At 42.8% G+C, this 10,275-nt stretch overlaps 1 non-coding gene across 1 annotated transcript; it reads right to left on the reverse strand.

Annotated features, from left to right (window-relative positions):
- Positions 1-2,829: 2,829 nt before the first annotated feature.
- On the reverse strand, positions 2,830-2,995 carry LOC112065369 (small Cajal body-specific RNA 1). Its single transcript, XR_002891996.1, has one exon. It is a non-coding gene; the product is annotated as a small Cajal body-specific RNA 1 (non-coding RNA).
- Positions 2,996-10,275: the final 7,280 nt, after the last annotated feature.

Genomic DNA, 10,275 nt, shown 5'->3' on the forward strand with positions numbered 1-10,275 from the left:
CAAGGACTTGATTCTTAAGAAAGAAATAGTTTCAAGTGTTTTGAGTGTAACAGAAAAGAGCAAGGTGCTTGTATCTACAGAGATTGTGTGGGCCTTTGAGGTCCCATGCCCTTTTCAGGCATGAAGAGGTATTGAAGCCATGTCTAACTATCAGGGACCTAATACCATCTTATGTCAGCTTTGCCTTTCACTTTCTCAGCTTCTGTGGGTGGTCTATTATTTAATCCCTTATAATGCTGAATGTACACCCAAGAAACCTAAGCTATATTCTTACTCTTATAATTCTTTATTCCTTGGCCATGTTCCCTGTTCCCAGCACAGCTGATATTCACACTGACCTCTGATGTAATGGCACCTTACACCTTCCTGGGCCTTATAAAGCAAAATGCTCTTTGGGCACCAATGATGTCAGTAGAGATCAGCAAACTGGAGGACAGCAGTCTAGGACATGAACCTTTTGAAATGTAAAGACTGATGGGCTAGCTGCCTTTGGATTTTGGTATCTCAACAAAGACAGATTAATTTCTTAGACTTTGAGACTTCCTTAGAATAGAATCTAAAGACATAAGGAGCATATTGATATCAAAAAACTTCTTAGAACATCTTTTATATATGAGTGATCAAATGGAGACACTGAAAAAATTGTGTGTTTGTGTAGGGATGGTACAGCAGGAGACTTTATTTAGCAGAGTGGTGAATGAAAAGTTTACAAGGTGCCAACAAAAGAAAAGATATTCATGAAAACTGAATAGAAATTGCCATTACTCCACATTGTTAAAGCTTCATGGGCTTCCCTGGTGGCGCAGTGGTTGAGAGTCCGCCTGCCGATGCAGGGGACACGGGTTCGTGCCCCGGTCCGGGAAGATCCCACATGCCGCGGAACATCTGGGCCCGTGAGCCATGGCCGCTAGGCCTGCGCGTCCGGAGCCTGTGCTCCGCAATGGGAGGAGCCACCACAATGGGGAGGCCCACGTACCGCAAAAAAAAAAAAAAAAATTGTAGGGGCTGACATAGTATCGTTAACTTTTCTTTTGCCGTATGAGAACTATTTTTTTAATTGTCACCAATCAGTATTATAATCATTTTATGAAAGACAGGTCATTTTAACAAATAAGTAAGAAGAAGGATAAAGGACCACTCTTTGAGCTGAATTTATGAAAAACTCACTACACTGTCTTTATTTTTCTTTTAATCCTGGATCAGTAAAGGCTTTGCCACAGACTGGTTGTAGACTGGGCCATCATAGATGAAGGACTCTAGATAAATTTTCGCTAACACTGCTTTCAGTTCTTAAAGTCTACAATATGAGTACCTTGAAGAATAACCCTCATTCATATACATTATGTTGTTCCTTTAAGTTTTGGGGGGTTTTTTTGGCCGTGCCACACGGCTTGCGGGGATTTTAGTTCCCCCACTAAGGACTGAACCAGTGCCCTCGGCAGTGCAAGTGCCAAGTCCTAACCACTGGACCGCCAGGGAATTCCCTGTTTTTCCTTTAAACACAAGGTCTCACTAAGCTCTAGTTCACATTTCACACTATGCTCCTTCTAAAATCCCTAAGAGAAGACAGCACAAAGTTGAGTAGGGAAGTATAGTCAAATTAGGATGTACCAGGCTAGGAATCAAGAGGCTTATATTTCATTCCTGGCTATGTCATTGAATCCACAGTGGGCTACAATTCTCCCCTATGCTTTAGTGTTCTTACAAAACCAGAAATACACCTCACGTACTGATAACAGTTAACAACTGCTGAGTATTTATGTGCCCATGCGCTATGAGTTTTATGCTATGAGTTTTATGCTATGTCATTTCATCCTCACAACCACTCTGTGAAGTAGGCAGGCACTATTATTCCTATTTTTATAGATAGGAAAAGTGAGGCACAAAGAAATTAATTAATATATGCAAGTTCACACAGCTAGATATTTATAAACTGGATTAGAAATTCAGGTTTGTCTGACTTCAGAGTCTTAAGCTTTTTAAACCACTACATTATATATTTTCTTCACTCTTCCTGCATCAAAAAATCCACCATATGGCAAAAAACATTTTAAGGAGTGAACAAGTACTATGGGTCACACTCTTAATTGTTTTTTAAACAATCACTTACCCAGTTCCTTTCCAGCTTAGCCTTTAAGGCTCAAAATAGGTATGGGGGTCACCTCTGGGAAACCCTGTCCAGCAGTGCCCACCTGCTGCCGGCAGAGCTTGTCCCAGGCCCCTAGTGCTAGGGAGCACCAAGATTCAACAACAGCCTGAAAGCTCAGTCACACAAGCATCCCCATGTCTGCTCAGACCCAAGTATTAAGACTTGGGTTAAAAATAAGACATTGCTTCAGAATTGAGAGAGCCCTGAAATTTCAGCATCTTATTCTCTCTAGATAATATCTATGCAGGTTGAATCTCACTGCATTTCTCATTCATATTTATATGCACATAGATTATGTCCTCATAAGCTTAAATTTGCTAACCACAGTGTTCATAGGCTAGACTTAAAGAAACAGTACATAAGATCACCAGCACTTGGGTTCTAATATAAAATTGACCACATTTCTATGATTCTAAGCTGCCAGTACCAGCGATTTGGGTGTTTAGAGGGGAAAAAAAAGAAAGGGCCTCCAAATTAAATATATACATTCACTATTAAAGGCATCTCAATTATAGAAATGTGAAAATGTAGGGAAAAAAATAGTATGTCTCAGAAGCAGGAAAATGTGTGAATTCTCGGACAATATGCTTCTTCTGTCCAAGTGAATGAGATAATGCATTGGTCTTTCACTAGCCACTAAGCCACAATTTCTTAACTAGCTATGGCTAGTACCATTATCCAGTTGTGCCTCTGGGTTATAACTCAGAGTGTATCTTTACACACTGGGCTTAAAAGACTCATGGCTTTTGTTTTAATATTGCACTTCTTCAACCCAGCTATCACAACACATCACAAGCCTCTGACACAAGGCTAGGACAGAGATAGCTCGGTTAGTATCAAGTGCTGCCTAAATCCTTAAAAAATAAGCACATCTCAGGTCTATTCCTCTCAGAAACAATACAGTGATGTCTAAGGATTGTAACATGACAGTTTTGTGGCAACTCAGCACACCTAAGAGCACTGAAAGAGAACATTATCACTTAATGGAAACCAGTAATTAGAAGGATGTTTGACAAGTCGGAGTGCTTTGAACATATAAATTATTTCACAGAGGAATATGGCATTATCATTAAAGCTAGCCCTCCTTGTCTGTTTCTTCCTGTAGTAAACTGAAGACTTACTAAATTCTGGTTTAAAAAAAAAAAGACTCCTATATGTCTATTTAGCAACAATATTTTATATCTGTGGAACAGTCTACAGTGTAACAAAACAAAACAAAAAACATTTTAGCTAACTTATTCCCTTGAATAATCTTGGTACTCTGTAACCTTTAAGACAGAAGAACACATGACAAAGGGGCTCTAAGTGACTGGCTCAGGGCTTGATGAATTAATAAGAGAATTCATCACAACTCATGCCTTAATACTTTGCAAAATACGTGGGTATCTCTACAACATCCTGAAAGTGAAAACAGTGTATTTATAGAACATCCCACAGAAGACCTCAAAGATAGCTTTTCACTATGGAGTGCGATGTTTTTACTATATATACCAAAGAAAAATAACTGCACTCAATAATAGGGCCTTGAACCTAAATTCTATCTGAGCAAGCAAACATAAAATTGGTTGAAGACACAGAGACTCACAACTCCACAGTCAGAGTGGGCTTAATCTCCATCTCTTGGTAAATAAATGGTAACATAAGGATTAAAAAAAAGTACACAACCTAACAGCTAATCAAAATTCATGTTCTCTTGAAGTTCTATGTGGTTTTCATTCTAGAGACTTGTAGAAAAGCTGGAATTCTGCTCAACTTGTCCTTTATAGTACTTATTTCAATTATAATCATGCACATTTTTGTGTGATTCTGTTGTTCCCATCAGATGATTTCTTTGAGGACAGGAACCACGTTTGTTCTGTTCACTGCTATAGTCCTATGCTGAGCACAATGACTGGCACATAATAAGTACTCATGAAATGTTTTGAATGAATGAATGAATTTTGTCACCATTTCCATTCTCTTTTTTGAGCAAGTATCTTAGTTTACTATCTTCTTTGAAGAGTTTTGGCTTGAATCTCATAAAAGCAACTTAAAAGTTAAATTCAATCTACATCATTCACTTTCTTCTTCAATTACTACAGATCTTGCACCTTCCATACAACTCCACATACTCAGAGAGAAGGAATTCACCAAGTTATAGGGCATCCAGTTTGACTGAGGCCCACAAGCCCATGATCTATTAAAACCCTTCATTTGGAAGGTGAGAGGAGTCACAAAAAAACTGAGTGTCTGTGGAGATACATGGTTTTAATGTGTTACATCACCATGTGCTTTTAATAGAAAAAAAATCAGGATGAACGAAAGTAGCATTTCTGGAAAACAAAGCACAGGAGAGGAGGTGGAAAAGTGAGTCACTGGCAAAAATCTTTAGTGTGGTGGGAAAAAAAAGGGAAGATATGTACTTCCATACCTCAATTAGCTTGTCTCCTTTGACTACATCCAGATGTAAACCAGGAGGGGGTTTACCTGCCCTGAAAAATAAGTGTGAAAAAACATTTTCAGGATGAGTCTGTAAATGCCATTTACAATCATTATCCCATTCAACACTGTAGCTCTCTTACTAGCCTATAATTAGTTCACGTTCAAGCAGAAATGCCATCTACTTCACTGTTATTATAGCTCCTTTCTACATTTGACACTTACTTCCCCAGTGATTCAACTGCTCTGAAACATATTTTAGTGGATCTGTATTTAGAGCAGCACCAGAGAAACCCATATTTTAACACTGGATTATCCCCCTTGGAGAGAAAGCAGCACAAAGAGTGCAAGTACTATAGCTGGGGTTGTCTGGTCACTTGGAGTCTGAATCTAAGATTTGCCACTACCATTAATACCATATAAAGGCAGAATAAATCAGTTGGTGTCTGGGGCTGATCAAGACTAGACTCATCACAGAATAAGCAGAGGGTACTGTCCTGAGCTCTGAGTCCAAATCAGAGAAGTGTAATTAGGGATCTAGGGCAATCCAAAACTATGCCCATGAAACCAGGTACCAACAAATACAAGACATATTTGTTAACCTTGAACAGGTCATTCTACAATGGCATGGTTAAGGGAACTTTTCTCTACACTCCTGTAACCACACCATCCAAGGGAGATACATATATGTCAAAGCACCTAACACAGTGCCTGGTGCCTAACAGACGCTGAGGAAATGGTAGGTGATCTCATACAGTCTCTTCTAACTGTAAGTTTACTGTCCTGGCCCAACTTCTGAAATCAATGCAGCAAGGAACCAAAATGGACACAGAATTTGTAGACTGAAGCAACTGGGTGTTACAAAAGTGCAGAGGGACCCAGAAAATAGCCACACATTCACTTGCTTCCTGTGTTTGCTCCTTTGAAGTTTGAAGGATGAACAATCTTGCCAGAGTCCCTACATGTGCACACACAAAAATGCATCTGTTTACATCTAACTTAAGATGCAACACAGTCATCTCACAATCCTGACCCAACTCCTCTATGGAGGTTGCTAGTAAGACAAGTGCATTGGACAAAAGCCCATTTTGTCTGGAAAACAGGGAAAGCCAAGTTACGTCCAAAACATGCTTTCTGAACTCCTACTATGTGCCAGGCTCAGGCCTAGGAACTGGGAATATAAAGATGCGTTAGGCAGCCCTTGCCCTTGAGGATCTCTATATAACGGGGGCCAGAGAGTAACACAAACAATACACTGTGATGAGCAGAAATAGCCCCAACTCGGATGGGTCTCCTTGCAAGGCAATTCATATGTATTCATCGTGTACTCTACTCAAAGACTAAAATTATTCCATTATTCCCAAGAACTTGCGAAAGGAGGAAAGGGGTTCATCCTAACAAGCAAGGATGCCCTCTGGTGCCCGGCTTCGCGCTGGTCGCTGAGGCGAGCGCGGGGGTAGGTCAGAGCCGTTCCTGCCCTCAAGGAGCTCCCAGTCTGCGAGAGACAGGCAAGTGCCGCACCCAGCCTGCAGCAACAACCGCGGGATGCGGGGCTCTGATGGGGGCGCCGGGGCCGGGAAGCTAGCTCGTGCGCGCTCGGGACAGAGAGCAGGGGGGCACATACGGTGCTCCACAAGAGCACCAGACAGTCAGGAGGTGGGGTAAGTTCGGGGTCAAGGCCCCGAAGCGCCCCGGCAACCAGCTGATTGCCCGAGGGGCTGCCTAAGCGAGCGCCTCAGAGCCCCCAACTCTGGGTTTCCTCAGTTCCTGGGCCCGGGCTCCGGGTTCCCGGTTCCTCCACACGCCGCCCGGCCCGACAGTTCTCCCTCAGTCAGTCCCAGGGTCTTTGGGCCGCTCGGCTCGCTGCGAGAAATGAGCCGCCCGGCCAGCCCTGGCTAGCGTAGGCCAGGCCACTCCAGCGCTGGTCGCCCCGCCACTCACCAGGTCGGGCAGTCAAACAGCGGGAGGCTGGAGCCGGAGTTCGCGGCTGCCGCCATCTTGCTTCTCCCCCTCCCATTTGGCGGGCCTGAAGCACGCCGGGAAACTGGAAGACCCAGAAGAGAGAGGCGGCTTCCCAGCAGCCTGTGCGTATGCGCGCGCGCGCCCACCCACGCACGCATGGACGCGCAGACGCACAGGGCGCTTCTAGTAGCGGTGGAAACTGGGATGGGGTTTGAGGTATTTTTCAGTGCTTGAGAGTTCGCTTTCTACAGAGGTTAGGGCTTTCCTTGGTCGGGAATTGTTTGAGGAAAATGGGCTCGTAAGGAGGGGTTCGGTTTCCCTCTACGTTCTTTTTGCAAACACGCTCCCAGGCTCTAAAATGTTGCGACTCCACCCTTGCTCTGGGCCTGCACCGTCAGCCTTTCAACCCTATTCTGGAGAGAAGCTAGAGAGAGGGTAGAGCCCAGAGATTGGAAAAACTCCAACTTTTCTGTTTCTCTCCTTCCGGTCCTTCTGCGTAGAGCTGCATGCACCGTACTCCCTTCCCCCATTGTAACCCAAATCCGGCACTTGAGAGCTTCTGTAGATTATCTGGGAAGCTACCTTTGGGGGGTCATCTAAACTCTTGGCAAACAGGAGCCAGGGACGGATCCAACCAGATGGCAGGCGTCCAGATCTTCAATGTGTATGAATGAAATGGTTAATCAAGTTGAGGCCCCTTTGGATTTTAAAATTTTGGTCATAGTGACTAGATAGTGTAAGGAAGAATTAGGATTCAGGCCTGCTTTAGGCCAACAGCTGGGTGAAAGAGACCAGCAGCAGGTCCTCTGGTTGTAATGGCTTATGTCTATTGAGTTCTTACTTATCTGGGCAAGTATATAGTTTATATGAATCATCTCATTTAATTCTCACAACTCTCTTGAAATAGGTATGATTCCTGAGGGTTGGGTCAGAGAGATTGAGCTGCCCAGCCTCACCCTAGAACAAGTGGTGAGTGGGATTCAAATCTAAATCAGTGTGATGCCAAAGGCCATGCTCTTTAATCATCTGTCACACTTTGATGTTGGTGTGATCATATTAGCATGCAACTAAAGCCCAACACTTTTTCACTTTTGTAGAAAACATGGGAGGATTATCTTTTTTTTTTTCTTTTAAGGAAACCGAATGCAAAATTATTGTTCACCCATAAAGAGGCACTGCACAGCAAGTTATCTCCTTCTATGGTGGAGTTATTTCTTTTCTTGATTGCCTGCTACTGGTCCTCTAGATTTTAAATCGAACATCAGCCTGTTCAAAAGAGCTTGCCCTTGGTGACATCTCTAGGCATCAAGATTTAGCTGCAGCATAATATTAACTTAGAATTTAAAATTATCAACTCTTAGGCAGGAGAATCACATTTTCCCCTGGTCTTCAAATGCACAGTAAACTCATCCAGCAAGGATGTTAACTGATCAGATCAGCTTTTTTTTTTTTTTTTGGCTGTGCCTTGGGGCTTGCAAGATCTTTGTTCCCTGACCAGTGATTGAACCCAGCCCTTGGCAGTGAAAGCGCTGAGTCCTAACCACTGGACTGCCAGGGAATTCCCTCAGATCACTTATCACAAGAACTGGTTAATATCCTACTTTCCAGCTTTGTGATTCCAAAAACAGACTAGGCTGATAGCTCTAAACTTGGTTTCAGGAAAACAGGCTATAGCTCCCTCCTTTGAGCACAAGGACTTGATTCTTAAGAAAGAAATAGTTTCAAGTGTTTTGAGAAAAGAGCAGAAAAGAGCAAGGTGCTTGTATCTACAGAGATTGTGTGGGCCTTTGAGGTCCCATGCCCTGACCAGTGATTGAACCCAGCCCTTGGCAGTGAAAGCGCTGAGTCCTAACCACTGGACTGCCAGGGAATTCCCTCAGATCACTTATCACAAGAACTGGTTAATAGCCTACTTTCCAGCTTTGTGATTCCAAAAACAGACTAGGCTGATAGCTCTAAACTTGGTTTCAGGAAAACAGGCTATAGCTCCCTCCTTTGAGCACAAGGACTTGATTCTTAAGAAAGAAATAGTTTCAAGTGTTTTGAGTGTAACAGAAAAGAGCAAGGTGCTTGTATCTACAGAGATTGTGTGGGCCTTTGAGGTCCCATGCCCTTTTCAGGCATGAAGAGGTATTGAAGCCATGTCTAACTATCAGGGACCTAATACCATCTTATGTCAGCTTTGCCTTTCACTTTCTCAGCTTCTGTGGGTGGTCTATTATTTAATCCCTTATAATGCTGAATGTACACCCAAGAAACCTAAGCTATATTCTTACTCTTATAATTCTTTATTCCTTGGCCATGTTCCCTGTTCCCAGCACAGCTGATATTCACACTGACCTCTGATGTAATGGCACCTTACACCTTCCTGGGCCTTATAAAGCAAAATGCTCTTTGGGCACCAATGATGTCAGTAGAGATCAGCAAACTGGAGGACAGCAGTCTAGGACATGAACCTTTTGAAATGTAAAGACTGATGGGCTAGCTGCCTTTGGATTTTGGTATCTCAACAAAGACAGATTAATTTCTTAGACTTTGAGACTTCCTTAGAATAGAATCTAAAGACATAAGGAGCATATTGATATCAAAAAACTTCTTAGAACATCTTTTATATATGAGTGATCAAATGGAGACACTGAAAAAATTGTGTGTTTGTGTAGGGATGGTACAGCAGGAGACTTTATTTAGCAGAGTGGTGAATGAAAAGTTTACAAGGTGCCAACAAAAGAAAAGATATTCATGAAAACTGAATAGAAATTGCCATTACTCCACATTGTTAAAGCTTCATGGGCTTCCCTGGTGGCGCAGTGGTTGAGAGTCCGCCTGCCGATGCAGGGGACACGGGTTCGTGCCCCGGTCCGGGAAGATCCCACATGCCGCGGAACATCTGGGCCCGTGAGCCATGGCCGCTAGGCCTGCGCGTCCGGAGCCTGTGCTCCGCAATGGGAGAGGCCACAACGGTGAGAGGCCCGCGTACCGCAAAAAAAAAAAAAAAAAAGCTTCATGAAAGACGTGGTGAGCAGGATACTTTGTATCAGTGATGAATGGAGACAGTGTATAGTGTCTAAAGGTGTGGTTTTGAAGTCTGTGTGCTTGAGATCAAATCCTGGCTCCACTGCTCCTAAACTGTGTGCCCTTGGCCAGGTCACTTACTTACTATGCCTCGGTTTCCTAATCCATAAAAAGAGGACGAGAAAAATATATCTCCTCGATAGTTTTGTGAGTGTAAGATGATAAATGTAAAATGTAAAACATTCAGTATAGTAAATTGCTTGTAGTAAGGGCTCCAGTATTACCCCACAAATGACCATTCACATACAGAGCACTTCCTTAAGCCTCTAAATTCCTGCAGTAGACTGCCATTCCTGGCCTCAGCTTCTTCAGTTGTAAAGAGATGGAGCTAGTCTAGATGAGTGGTTCAGATAATTGAGATGTCATGGACCAGGGGAAAATAAGTATTATAGGGGTGTCAACTTTTATTTTGCCAACTGAGGAGATTTTTAAATGAAGACTGTCACCTAGCATCACCACCTTTTCATTTTTATAATCTTTTTAAAAAGTGAGAAGGCCATTAGCTCAGATTCAAAGATGGTACTTTAAAAAGCCCACTATGTTATTTTTCTCATTTCTCCATGGACTGTAAAAACTTGGTCCTTAATCAGAGTCCCACATTAAAAATTCTATTACTTCAAGTTTATCTTTTTTTTTTTTTTTTTTTTTTTTTTTTAGCGGTACGCGGGCCTCTC

Source organism: Physeter macrocephalus, chromosome 3 (genome assembly GCF_002837175.3).
Source record: "Physeter macrocephalus isolate SW-GA chromosome 3, ASM283717v5, whole genome shotgun sequence".
NCBI classification, from domain to species: Eukaryota; Metazoa; Chordata; class Mammalia; order Artiodactyla; family Physeteridae; genus Physeter; species Physeter macrocephalus.